The sequence below is a fragment of the Colias philodice genome, chromosome 20 (genome assembly GCF_061535455.1).
Source record: "Colias philodice isolate Cphi_HAF_F1 chromosome 20, ilColPhil1 Martin Lab GWU primary, whole genome shotgun sequence".
Taxonomy (NCBI): Eukaryota; Metazoa; Arthropoda; class Insecta; order Lepidoptera; family Pieridae; genus Colias; species Colias philodice.
The window spans coordinates 7,560,687-7,576,188 of NC_143105.1; the positions used below are offsets into that span (position 1 = coordinate 7,560,687).

At 31.2% G+C, this 15,502-nt stretch overlaps 1 protein-coding gene and 1 pseudogene across 3 annotated transcripts in view; both read right to left on the reverse strand.

Moving 5' to 3' along the window:
* Positions 1–15,502, reverse strand: part of LOC149479552 (uncharacterized) — a 217,863-nt pseudogene that overhangs the window by 169,680 nt on the left and 32,681 nt on the right. The gene's annotated exons all lie outside the window — the stretch shown is intronic.
* The window catches only part of LOC149479554 (fibroblast growth factor receptor homolog 1-like), a 69,796-nt gene that overhangs the window by 47,867 nt on the left and 6,427 nt on the right, over positions 1–15,502 (reverse strand). The window lies entirely within an intron of this gene.

A 15,502-nucleotide genomic window follows, 5' to 3' on the forward strand; every position in this document is an offset into this window, starting at 1 on the left:
GAGCAGTTATTTCTGTAGAAATTCATAGAATATTTGCGCCGTAGTTTAGATCGTCTGCGATGTAAAAAGACTTGTGCTTAAATTGTTCAAATTCTTGTAGTATTTCATTCTTACCTAAAATCCTGGATTTACTTCAACTCTGAAGCTATAATTAGTTGTATCCTTGGAATAATTAGTTTCTAAATTGAGTGCTGCAAATGAACGTAGACAATAAGTCATATGTTGTTAGCTACTAAGAAATATGTTTTGCAACAATGTTACCGACCATCTGGTGAAAGTCCAAAAATAGACCTACTTACCCAGGCAATAAAATTCAAAACGTAACGGACATAAAACAGTAAGCACTGATATACGGGGTGCGTGAAATGCAATAACCGTCAAAACGCAATCCCTTTATTTCTGGCTTGAGGTACATAATTTACTGGTAAATCTTCAAGTTCTTCCTTTACGCATATGAAGTGCATAAGCGTTAAGCAATTTATCAATCTTTCCTTTCCTAATTCCATCGTCGATAAATCTGATCTCATGCTTATATAAGCTAACGTAACTAGAAAGTTCGTGTACTTATTCCTTTTCCACTATCCAATTTATGAAAGTAGTAGAAACAGAAGCGTAAAGTCAGATTAGCAACATTAACAAAAGCGATGATCCAATAAAACGTAGGTATTACGATAATAGTACCAGAATAACCAGAGATTCCTGAACTTCTAAATGTTCCATCAACGATCGACTAAATCCAGCGAGCAGTTAAAAAACTGTTATTTAAAGTATTTATTTTTAATGATGACCACAACACATTTTTATTCCGCATTCTATTCACGTGATTTTGGCTTAAAACTCGTCTGATTAAGATATAAAATTGCGTGCATCATTAAATGGGACAGATTCAAAAGTACGTGACGTTGTGAGGAAATTTTTAATGCATTTTCTGCATTCGGATAATTTTAAATATAATCTCTGGTCCGGAGTTCATTGGCACCGTATAAAATTAAGCATTAAATAAACAAAGTATAAAATAACGCTGCATTTGATACAGTGACATACAAGGGGTTGATTAAATGATGTATTTTGGATTAGTCACAACACGTGTGGCATGCTGAAGGTTTTACAGTTAAAAGTATGTAATTAGATATGCCCTTTGGATAGCTTTATCTTACGTTGGTCTAATTCAAATACATAATATATTTAACTTTTTTCATATACTTTTCATATTGTATATAATTTCAAGAAAAATATTGTATTAAAGCAGAGTAAAATAAATCTGAACTGCGTAGCCTAGCTTTTATTCTAAAGCCAAGATACATTCACTCCTCAGGTATTTCGCTCGTAACTTTTTTATATTGTTATAAAAATACTATAAACAGAATATAATCTACTATATAAAAATAAGTCGGGTTTTCCTTCCTGACGCTATAACTCCAGAATGCACGAACCGATTTCCACGGTTTTGCATTCGTTGGAAAGGTCTCGGGCTCCGTGAGGTTTATAGCAAAGAAAAGGTGTCTCTGGTGGCGAAACGGAGTTCGCCCGGTTTGCTAGTATCCAATGAAATCCAATTAGCTATAATATTTTCTGCCATATTCTAGCGATAGTTCGAAATACCTAACCATTGCTAAAATCATAATAATTATCTATGCTAGAATAATATAATAATTCTTATCGTCATGATAAGCAACAGTACCAAAGCTTTGATACTTGAAGTTTAAAATCTGTTCAATGTTACAGTTCACACGTGCCGTAAAATCATATATCATAGTGACGAAGGGTTACCATTTAAATATGGCCCAGGAATTTGAGGGTAACATTGCTTTTTTATTGTTTTACCCTCGAATGAAAATAGAACTTTCAACGATTCGTTTTCAGTTGATTTATTTTCGTGCCGTGTTTTATAATATGTGGTATAAATAAATGAAGTGTAAATAATTGGATACAAGGGCGGCGATAGCCCTTTATTAATAGTGAAATATATTGTGTTAGAAATATTTTATGGGTGAAAGGTTAAGATCTAATTCGATAATAAGTACCTACATCAGTTTTATGAATTTAGATATTTATTAGTTTAGATATGTGTCAGAAGTGGACACTATTAGGAGCCAAATTTTATATGTCGTTATTTTTACTTTTTGATTAGTGCACATGCTTCCAATATAACCATTTTCTTAAAGTATTCGAATTGACTGTTGCTCATAGAATAATGTTTGGAAAATTTCAAACTTTTTTTCCTAAGATTTGGGAGACTAAAAATCGCCAAGTAAAATCAAGTTTAGTTTCTCTACTCACTGAAAAATCCTCAACGCTTTTTTATCAACTCCTGTTCGTTTATTGGTTTTTATTGTATGCATAACGCAGAACATTGGTGCAAGTAAAATAAACAATTATATAACAAAGTAGTTGTTCCGACGCGCCGCCAGATGGCGGGCGTGGCTGTTTTTATTTTAATATTCCTGAGCTGTTCCTCGTAGAGGGTGTTTGAAGTTTCCTTTTAATTATAAATTAATTTAAGGTAATTATTTCATAGTTTGTGATGATGTGAATGTACTGTGTGAGGAGTAGGTTACTGAAGTCATTATTATATGTCTACCAATTATTATAACATTGGAAAATGCAATTTAAATTTATCTCTTCATTTTTATTTAGTTATCAATTGATTCTATTAATTTAATGGAGTTGGAAGGAATTTGATACGAGATACCTATTACCATGGACAAATAGAATGCTATTACATACATATTTAAATGTTGCTAAAAGCTGGTAGCTACGCTGAAACAGGCCTCACAAAAAACTATTTTCTAAGTAAAGATACAAGGTTACAAGAACAACTAAGTTACATAATAAATTATAACCATTTGCACTTATATCACACGTTGAATGTACTTTTGTGGTCGCAATGAATTATTTATAATTTATTATTCTCAATAATATATTATTACAAAACCACAAACCGCTAAAACCTCAATTACACCTTTTATACCTTTTGATTGATAAAAATGTCATCACATTACTCGTTTTAATACCTTGTAGTACAATTGGAATACTAATAACGTATGTAAATAAGAAATTATACAATTGAAGAGGTGTGGTAATTTTTATCGCGGTTTGGTATTAACCTTATTATTTTTTATCGCAATTAATGTGCAATTTTCAATTTTGTTTGTAACAACTTTGCTTACTAAGATGTTTGTGATGACCTATTGTCCTAAGCTTATTTCTATCTAAAACAAATCTAAATTATGAAAAATAAATCGACATTATTTCATTTAAAACCTATCCAAATATCAAATTAACGCCAATTGACAAAAATTTGGACATTGGCGAAGTCCCTTTTTATTAGGTGGAGCCATTAATTAAGAGAAGAAGAAAAATTTAAAATGTATTATTCTTAACTTGCGTTTAATTTTGCACAAAATAAACTACCACATCCAAACGCACAAAACACGCGTTCATTTATAAACCAACTCGCCAATTAAACTGTAGCCAGTAACTAGCGCAAGTCGTAGCGGAGTCAACATCCTGTGCAATGAACACGTGCTGTAAACTTCCTGCACACCTTTTTGTTTGACGAAAAAACGTTTGTATTTGTATTTTGGATGCGGCAGTTTTAGTTTTTAATGCTAGTGGATAAAATGCGCGCGAATTGGGATGCGTTGTTTATTTTAATATCAAACTTTTTAAATTATTTATTACAACGTTTGGATAGTAGACTTATTATAGGATTTATAAAGTTATGTTTAAGAGATATTTGTTCGAGGAAGAACGGGATGTAGTCTGTAGATACAACATCTTACATCTTAATATATACAATACTTAGGTACATCTTAAAAATAAATAGAAAAAAGTTCAAAGGCGAAGAAGAAGTTCAGGTGTTAGGTATATCCAAAATATTTTAAATTCTTTGTTATTATTCAATCCATACAAAGAAATTAAATATGTTAAATATCACACCTTGATTGTTTATTTATCATTAGTATTATCTACAATGGATTTTCTCCGTTATAATTTAAAACAAGTTAAATTCAAAATGCATACAGCAAAACTAAAAATAATATCAAAACAAGAAACTGCATTGAGCTTGCGATTCGCCCTTGACCGTAAATTCTTATCTCTTGAGAATAAACAATGCGTATATTATCTCGAAAACACGCATTCATGTTTGCATTGATATATTGATGTTACAGCTTTAACGAGAAACTGTCAACTTGTATAAAAACTTAAAATATTTATTTTATAAGAATTGTACCTATGCATATTTTTGAAGTGAAACTTCTTTAGGCGCGTTGAGAGTAAAATTTCAAAGTCGCGTCTTGGCAATACCGTCACCTTACGGAGTAATTTAAATTTTGTTATCTTTGAATCTAGCCAAAGAAGTTTCACTTTTGACACGTGTGATTGGCACGCACGATTTTTTATTTAAGTAATATGAATATCAAAACGAACGAATATCGAAACATTATTCGTAACAGTAGCTTCATATTGCAAACAAAAAAATAGAATTCATATTTAAAATAACCCCAAATCCAAATGGAAGTAACATATTTACTAACTTCTAATTTAATATATGGGTACACTTATTTACCCATAACAAACCGCATAAAAAATGTTGTGTGGTTTTATGAAACCACGGTAAAAGTGAAACTGTTCGAACGGTTCCGAACACTGCTTTGTGTAGCGCATGTCGCGTGTATCGCGGCTGCCGAGTAGGTATACCTACTCGGCAGCCGCGATACACGCGACATGCGCTACACAGACCAAAAAGTTTGAGACGATGTAATAAAAGTTTCACTTTAATAAATTACTCTTTTTTCACATGTATCGACAATACCCACGCACAACACTAACCATTAATCTATAATTGACATCGGGACAGACCAATTGATTTATTTATATTTAAGAAGGGTTGTACTTCAATAAAGTGCTTGTGTTTTTGAGTGCTACACATTGCTACTTGACGATAACTTTGAACTTAGTGTACCATTTAGATTGTCGTAGATAATGAGTTGAGTTTGTTCAAAATATTTTTCAAGTGACATCTTTTAAAGAAAACTTAAAATTACGTTTGTATCAGTAGCATAATATTCAAAATAACGATTCATTTATCGATGTAATTTAATAATCTTAATTGTTAAAAATATGTAATGACGTTTCAAAAGTGAAGTAGAAGTCTAATTGAATAAATAAATGTTTGAGTTTGAGTTTTGAGTTTGACTTTGATGTAGATGTCTATGAACCTCGGCTACAGTATTTCTAGGATTTTCCGGTCAGCGTTAGATATACAAAATATTTTATACTTCATATTATTTGCCAACCGAGTCTTATACAAGAAACGTAGTTTAAATTCTAGAACGTTCTATCACTATCTTATATATAAAAATGAATCGCAAAATGTGTTGGTAAGCGCATAACTCGAGAACGGCTGAACCGATTTCGATAATTCTTTTTTTTTATTATATTCCTTGAAGTACGAGGATGGTTTTTATGTAGAGAAAACGTAAATATGTACCACGGGCGAAGCCGGGGCGAACCGCTAGTATAGTATAAAACAAAGTCGATTTCTCTGTCCCTATGTCCCTATGTATGCTTAAATCTTTAAAACTACACAACGGATTTTGATGCAGTTTTTTTTTAATAGATAGAGTGATTCAAGAGGAAGGTTTCAGTATATAATTTATGATGTTTTAGACAAAGCAGGCGAAGCCGCGGGCGGAAAGCTAGTAAACACTAAAATAAACAAATCCGTGACGTATTAAACATTTTAAACTTCCATTCAAACAATAGGTTTCCAAGAAATTGCCCAGCAGATCTTGTTTATCTAATTCGTCCAAATTGTCTTCAGAACAGAATCAATAAGGAGCATGTGAATAATTCAGTTTCCAAAGAAATTAATGGATATCTTAGTAAATGTTATTTATCCGTACGTAGAAACATTTACGTCTAAATATAAAACATTCTTTGAAATTACTCAGTATTCACATGCCGTACAGGAATTGTAAATCGAATGCATATATCAGATGACTGATAAGTGAGATTAGTAGTTATTTACATAGACTGAGATTGTTTTTGACCCGCGGTTTCTTCTGCATTGAACATAAAACAGAACATTTATCAACAAAAAAAACTATGACTCTAATCTTTATAATATAGCTTTGCGTTTGAAATACGTGTGATATTGAGTTTATCCGAGGTAAAATATTATAAGGTCTATTATAAGACAGTAAACAAAATATTTTCATCTACAAGATCAACGATATGCGTGACGATAGACGTGGAAAGATCACCCTAAAATACACACGAGAAAGCGACTTTCCTACTGCGTAATTTTTTTAATACATTTAAATATATATTATAAGTACCTAATATAAAATATAGATACATATCGATATCACACAATATCACGGAAAACCAGTTAAAACATACATTACCGTCACATTAAAACTACGTCGCATTATCTTCATCTAATTTTATGTACGCGGTCAAATCTTGGACGCAATACGCTATTTTCGTATTGTATATATGGTGCTTCGTTTACATCGTTTAGTAGCTAAGTAATGCTGTTACTAACTGTATTCATCTGAAGCGGATTTGTTTATGATTTGATAATGTAAAGAACATTACTAAATGGGATACATATTCCAATTATACCTACCATTTAATTGCATCATATTTTGAATACCTACTTTAGATTCCATAATACATTTGAGCGACTCAATTTTAATGTCATATAGTCCGGATTTCTCCTTTTACCCAGAGTAGTTACGCTGTAGGTACTTATTTAATTCAAAAATAAACTAGATTTCTTCAAGGTAATCAAAATAAACACTTTAAAAATTATATCTTCAAAATTGTCGAGTCAAATTTTGCGGTCATTCAACCTATTGGTAAATCAACTGAATTATTATGTATAATTACTCCACCCAGGGAGTATTTTGAACTATTAGGTGTTTTAGTGACTGTAGCAAGTAACTCGCGTAAACAAACGAACGAACTGCTGTTTTCAATCTGTTCATGGGATCTGCAAAATTGTAGCCCAAATAATACTGCCGAGTTATGACCTGATAATAGCCCTGTATATATTTAGGTTTTCACTAAACACTTAGTAAATTCAAATACTATACTTTCAGTTTACTACGTTGTCTTAATTTTTCACTGTTTTCTAATTATAAAGACTTTTAAAACTATGTATTTTGATCAGTTTCATTAATTATTTTAGAAATTTGTCTTTATTTATTGCATCGATTTTTACATCGATAGTCATGACATCATTGAAACTACACCAACCAAAAATATCATCAAAATCGGTCCAGTATCAAATGCAACCCTCGCTAATATACAATGCTATTTCTGTAAACGATACACAATAACAAAGAACTTTACAAATTGACCGTTTAACTTGCTTTCAATTACAACTAAGTATTATCTAAAATATTCGCTATAGACCCCCATTTCCCACAAACACATAAATACACATTTAATTCTCCATTGAAACCCCATAAAATCATTGTAACAAAAAACTTCCGTACACGTTTATTCAAAACTATGGAAAGAATATCTCCCCCATACGTAAAGTTAATAATTTTTAAATCAACGCTAAATTTACTAGTGATGTTCGAAATAATATTAAATATCGACTATATTTAACAATATAATCTGGTTTACACCGGCGATGATTCACATAACCTTGTTTTATTTAAGGTTTGTAAATGTTTGTTTTTTCGTGTAAATAACGTGATGTACTTACGATGGATTTCTTGGGAACTAATACGAGATAGTTTATGATTTTTTTACATGTTTGTAACATGGTGGTAAAAGAAAATCATTTTTCCGTTTTTGTGTCGAATACTGTTTCTCTGGTTTGTGTTTTTGTGTGTTCTCATTTTTATGAACTACATATCATCATAAGTACGTACCTTTTATGAATACAATCTATATCTACAAAGTTTTTTTCTTATTCAAATAAAATAATTAAATAAATCGCACACAGTCTCAATTGACTGTGTGCGATTTATTCGATCTGACACATAAAACAATCACATAAATATCGATAAACGTCCTCGCTATCGACAAGTGGACATCACTAGTGGCCCGCGGCGAATATTTATTCAATTGTAGTGCCCGTTACGAGCTACGAGGTGCTACGTGATGTGAATTGGCTTTGCAAATTGATAACAATTTTGCGAAATACAGTAGTTCGGTAGCAGAGCCAAACATTTGTTGATAAAATCGTAGGAGGTACTAGGGCTGTACGTTATATCGATAACATGTAACTGTATTAAAGGAATTGTTTATAAAACATTGTGTCATACTTTAATAAGTTAAATGTATATTATGCAAATTGTAATAATATTTATAGCAAGGATAATAACTCAAGGAAAATCATATTATTACCAGCCAAAATTTACTTTTTAGATTGGAAAACATGATCAAATTTAATCGACTAAAACTGCCATTTCAGTCATCTTTTTACTACCATAAAAAACCTTTTTCATTCCATAAAACATACACACGCGGCAATTATTTCAACACCTCAAGACTAATGAATGCGCACAAAATTAGCTTGTGTCGACTTAATTACGAATTAAATGTGTTTATTTAACCGTTATTCTGTCCACACTGACATAAATTGTGCGTAATTTGTCTGTCAGACATAAATGTACACAAATAATAATAATATACACATCCCGATATGGTATACCTATTTAATCTGTGAAAACATTTGCTAGTTTGATATGACTTTTAATCCGATCAAAAGAGGCCAAATAGACAATCTGATATCTTTGGACGAATTCTATTTAATCTGTGATTGTAATTACACCCGGAAAAATAGCCCGTGCATAATATTATAAAAACTAACTTTCAGTTAAATCTGGATGTGTCGTTACTTATAAATATTAATTGAATATTTTCCCATATATCCAAATAAAGTGTGGAAAATCATAGAGATAGTATGTACGTAGTACATATTATCTCGATGGGAAAAATAAAGTTTTTTAGTCAATATAGTTTACCTATGTCATAAACACAGTCATAAAGATCATCTCCGCAATACATAACGAAAACTATTCATAGGGGCATGTAGATCAGGCAAGAAGCTAAATCCAAGTAAAATACGAGATTAATACTCCAAATGTAAGATAATGAAATCTGAAAGAATTTTTTGTCTTAGAAATTAACCAACCTTTTAACGCAGATCAAAAGACTTCTTAATATTTAAACTAAATAATAGCAAATATTAAAGTATTGGTTACACACAAATAAACACCAAGCGGATATATCAGATGAATTTATAGCCAACATCACAGAGATTTGAGTGCAATCAAAAAGTTTTGAACATAAATCCTTACACTTTGAGGTTATTTTACAAACAAAATGTCAGGTTAAACTAGTTTCTTGTAGATCAAATCAGTTTTAAATTTACAGTAGAATATTAAATTTAAGTTTTGGTCCTATACCAACGGCTTCAGGTATACCCAGATTCAGAAATATAACATGCTCATTTACCTAATTTAAAGACAATATTTTCGATTAAAACAGCTTATACCTACAAGCATTTTAAAAACATTTTATTTAATGAAAGTCACTCATTACTTTTTCATAATTTAAACAAAATCGATTTATTAGTAAAGAAATTACGTAAACGGGACTAAGCCCAGATTTAACAGACATATCGTTAACAATAACATCCTTTGTGTTAAAAACAAAAGGCGAAATGGATCAGCCAAACGCTTTCTTTAAACCAGACACTAAAAATTAGGTTACTAGTTACTAAAGATGATGCAGCGGTTCCGTATAATCCATACTAAATAATTTCGCTACAGAGCTATATATACAACTTTCCGACATCATCCATCGGGGCCTTCACGGCCGGCCAGTCGAGTAGGCTGGTCGAGGATCCTCCCTTTTTCGATGGAGGCATTCCACCTTCCTTCCTCCACAATTATTTTGGTATTCGCGCCATAAACGCGTAATGTTTCCTGTAGGGCACTGGGCAGTTAGATAAAACATTAACAACCATACTAGTATATTTTAAAGTATTGAATTTAATGAATCATATCAAATGCACTGCATTACATTTGCACACTCATTTGAGATTTTGACTATGCTATCTTCAAATATTTTTTTACATTTATTAATAGAAATAAAACAATTTCAATACCTCAGTAAATTGGTACTAAAATGATTAACTGTTAATAATAAATAATTAAAAAGAATAACTAGAGAACTATTTCATCAATGTGTATACCAGGATCTAAGGCTATTTAAAATAATTATGTGAACATTATGTAATACGTGGAAGATTATATGGCGCTAATAGTAGGTTATCTATCCTTAATTACCATTAATCTACCTCCTACATTATTCATCTGTATTTTATACCGATTACCTACATGTTGCAATAAATAAGTCATCATAAAGTATTTTCTGTAGAAACATTATTTCCAATTGACAAAGTTAGTTAGACAATAAGGAATTTTTAATGGGTTAATTAAATAAGTTTTCTATTTTATACACAGTGCTAAAAGAATAAAGAAACAACATTATAGGAACATACAAAATATTTCAATGAAATTTGAAGATTTTTGGTAGTTGAAAAATCGATTTCATTAACGTATTTACAAAACACATATATGCAAAACAGGGATCACAATCATAGCTACATTTAACCCATATACCTCCACTAGTACTCAAAGTGTACACAAAATAGATAATTGACCAGGGGACCCTAAAATCGTAACAATAGGGGCGTACGTAGGTGGACCAGCATAGATTAGTTAAATGCGGCTACTTCACTTGATAGTTCATGTTTACTTCTAAACCTCTTCAGATTGCTATGAATAGACACACTTGAGGTGATTCGTTTTATTATGTGCTCGAATACTTTTAACTGATGGAGTACTGCACCAAGTGCATGATGGGTTTTTTGTTAAATTTTTATTCTATAGAATATTTTATACTCATATCAATTAATTAGATATTAATTCTTGTCACAATTTATGCAAAATACATCAAAGAATATTTTTGTCCTTTATGTCCCATAGTCTGATGTAACAAGGACTGACTATAAAACATTTTTTATTTATTTATTTTTTCTATATTATTGTGCTAGTGGGGTGTATCAATAATTTAAAGTCGGTGATTTCAAACGCTCCTCCAATGAATTAATATGTGATACAGCGTGATATTAAATATTGTTTACCTATTCATCCCTCGCACGGATCTTACGTTTTTTAACAAAGAACTATTTCTTAGAAGGCGGCCTTATTCCCGATTCATTTCACGACCATACCGGGACAAAACATTACAATACTGAGATAAAATCTCATTGGACAATAGCTGGTGATAAGTTCGACACCTCGTTGGAAATTATTTATACGGCAACACCTAATAAATTCCTTTTTTTTATTTTCATCGAATTGACAGGAAGAAGTGATAACATCGAATGCGAAATATGGGAAGCGACATAAAATTTTGAATTATTCAATCGTTATACGCTCGTGTGATAAAAATAAATGTTTTTAAACATATACTAATATATTATTTAATATTTTTTTTTAATAAATAGTAACAAAGTAGGTACAGACAGATGCAGCACGCTGCATCAACGTAGCAAGCGTAGCACAGAAACGAATAAAAAATGGAAATGGATTGCCATAAAAATTCAACAGACTAAAAAGTCCAATCAGATGAAATTGAACAAATAAATTCACTTTAATCACTTCGTTTTAAGATTTTCCGTTGCCTGACAGGCAAGGATCCAATTGCCACAAAGATGCGAGACGCGGCCCAATTCTGGTCTCAAAAACGTAATAACACGCCGTCAATCCAGCACAAATGTGACAGGCATTAGCATTCCCCACATTCGTAATGAATTCTCGGATCTTGTCGTGACAAAATTCTTTCTTGTTAATCGAACGGTTTACAGAATAGCGCCTCGAATTTTAAAACCTCGTGTGTGGCGTTTTATTCATTCAGTGAAAGTTCGTACACGTTACATTGAATTTCGTTTTATATTCAAACGCCAGCTTTATTTATGTTAGCCGACTGAACAGTACCAAGTAAGACGTTAATGTTAATGAAGAAATCACCGAGATTAACCGCAACTTCCTTAGAATTTTATTATTAACTAAATCTAAAAATTAACTTATTAATTAAAATGTGTAACGACGCGTAAGGAAACAAAAGGACTTCCCTTAAGCCTTTCACAACGTTACCCCCGATCAGGATAAGAATTCATTAACATCATTTGAATACTATGTATAGTAAATTAAACCAACTAGAGTGCAAAACAAGGTCCTAGATAGCCAGCAAGACAAACATAACTAAAACGACATTTAATTAACAAATACAATTAACAATGCTGCAAACGCTCGGTACCGGTTACTAACGGCGCACTCTTATATGGGGAGCGATTAATATTTACAAGGTGTTCTTCATCGTCTTTGCACATGTTAAATACCTTCGATACAAAGCCGTGTTACTTCGGGAGTTCCGCAGGGTTCTATTCTTGGACCACTTGTAACGTGCAACTTTTTATAATACATATGTAATTGTGATACTTATTTTTGTACTTATAATATATGTTTTTGATGTAAAATATCACATTAATTTTAAGGTTGTATTCGGTATTAGCAATATTTTACCATTTAAATATTCGTAGGTAATTTAATACGTGCATTTTGTCAAATTGGTTGAAGAAAGTCTTTAATTAACATTGTGTCCACTAGCGGAGAAATCGAATAAGAATACGGTATCTTTTCCATGCAGATCTTATTTAAGTGAATTAAATGGATTTATTTGCATAATTGTCACAAGGCCAACCTTTAGTGACCTATTTAAAGAATACTTCGATTTAATTGTTTTATTTTAGATCTTCGCACGTTTCGTAGCAGTTTCACAGATTCCAAGATATGAAAAAAAGAGTATAGAATAAAAATATCATCACTTGAATTTACTTCGTCAAAAATGTTCCTAGCAATGAGCCTTTTTCAAGTCAATGACTTAACACAACCGGAAGCTTCGATAATATTCCACTAGCCACCACGAATATAGATGATTGACTGCTATAAGACGCTCTTCAAACATTCACCGTCTCTTTCACACGTTCCCAATTAAGGAAGGTACGAATAGGACAGATGTCGATAAAATGCACTCCACGTACGAGGAAACGGGAATGATTTCTGATGTCAGTATAGAAATATTAATCGTGCTCACTCAACGGCAAATGAAGTAAAATTTGAATATTCTATCGCATCCATAGCGTTCGCCATTATCATATCCGAGTGGATTGTTATGTGATTTTTAACCCGGGGTGTAATGCGCATGGAAATGATGTAAGATGCTGATGCACTGCGCATATAAAAAGTTTTGATTATAGGGCATTACTTTTAAAATAAGTTGTATTGATTTGTTGGAGGGAATACAAATGATAGATGTTGAAGAAGGTCTTACTTAACATAATTTGCTACTTTAGAGAGCTTTGCATCTTTTTTCAATTTCTTTGTCATTTATATATTATTTGGATGATATTTCATTATCTAGTCCTAAATGAACTACATTACATACTGTGCTATGTATGGTCTTACCAAGTTGTTTTTAGGCAATTTCGACAAACGTTTATCTCTCGATCTTTTGCACCCGATCTTTGACCAACACCTTCAGATGTCAACGTCACTTACGAGTGTTACTACTAACTACGTTACAAAAATATTCAAGGAGCGTCAATATAAAACAAGAAGCGCATTCAAATACAATACTTATGAACCACGTGCACTTTACATAACACCATCACAATAAATCGCAACACAAACAATAGCAGTGAACCGTATAATTAGGTAATATTTTACACTTAGGCATTTTAAAAGGACTTTTCAGAAGCTATTGATACAGTTCGCTTTGAAATATTTTTATATGGTTAAGTGTAAATGAATGGAATGGCTGTTAAGAAATTTTGATTGGGATGTGTTTTGGTATTGTTTTTTTTTTTGAGGCGATCTTTAATAGATTAAGACCTAATTGAGTAACTTTAAACATCAATGAGTATCACAGTTTGCTGCTGGACAAATTTACTTCATTGTCAGTTCTTTGTAATGTAAACTATACATTTGTATTTGCGTATGAAATAAAGGTAAATAAATACTACATTACCAATAAAACAACATTTTTATTTTATTCTTCGGCAATTTCATTTAAATAACATTTTGCAAATTACCTTTCAATATCAATACTATAAGAACGTGACTTTACTTGCTATAACAAAATATACTGTTTATATTTATTTACAGCTTTTGTTCAATTTTGATAAGATTTAGGTACCTTACATAGGTACAAATTACGACGATAACTTGCAATATTTATTAATATTTATAGCTGCTTTAATCCTGGACACACCCCAATATTTAAAATACTGCCTACAAGTCGACAAATTAAAGGTAAGTATTGAATAAAGCACATAATTTATTATATCTATATCTACATATATACTTTTTGTTATAATACTCGAATACAAGGCATTGTAAAAAGTTCGCACGATACAACGTTACCAAATCTCGTAAGACAATACCCTGTCATCGTATTAATTGAAATTTATTACAATTTATACTATTGGATTGAATTGAAAAGGTATTCGAATCAAATTGAACTCTAACACTTAACCTTAGGGTCCATGTTGTGTTATGTTTTGACAAGCGTACAGTTTGTCTCCAATAGGATGAAGAGATGAGGTAATTTAATATCTTGGACTCATACGACATTGATATTTTTTGATGAAATATATTTTTGATATAATATTTATAGACAATAAAATATTATATATTGTAGTAATATTAAATTATTTATAAGAATTAACATATTATAGCTTTGTTAATTGGGAAGATATATTGTATCTGCTTATTAATACATAACTGCAAATATCGTTTAAATTGATTTTAATAATTATAAATAAGTGTTCAGAACTACCTACTTGTTTTATTCGTGATTATCTAAGAATAAAAGTTTGCTTTTCTTAAAATCCAATCGTTAACAATACATTTTCAATTACAAAAAATATACCTAGACATTTATTGGACAGAGTTCGATAAATTATAATCATCGTGAGCCCTCGGTACGGGATAAAAATATCGATAAACCATAGGTACATCCCTAGCGGTCAGACAATCGAAGATAATGTTCCTCTCATGTGATTGAGACAATCACTGGCCGCTTTTGTTTTATTGAATTACAAGGAGCGTGTTTTGTTCGCTTTATATTTGTCACGTGGCATATTATATTATCTGTGACCATAGATATTGTTAATCCTATTACTTATAATATTATAAATGTCTGATATCTAATAATGCAAATATTATACGTAAATATAATAATTTACTAAATTTTATATTTCATATACCCATATTCATTGTTTATTTCCCTATTGAAAACGTGTAAGTTATTATTTACATTTTTTCAAATACTTATACAACATCCAAAAACTGTCTTATTCTAGTAATGTCAGTAATATATTTTTATTTTGATA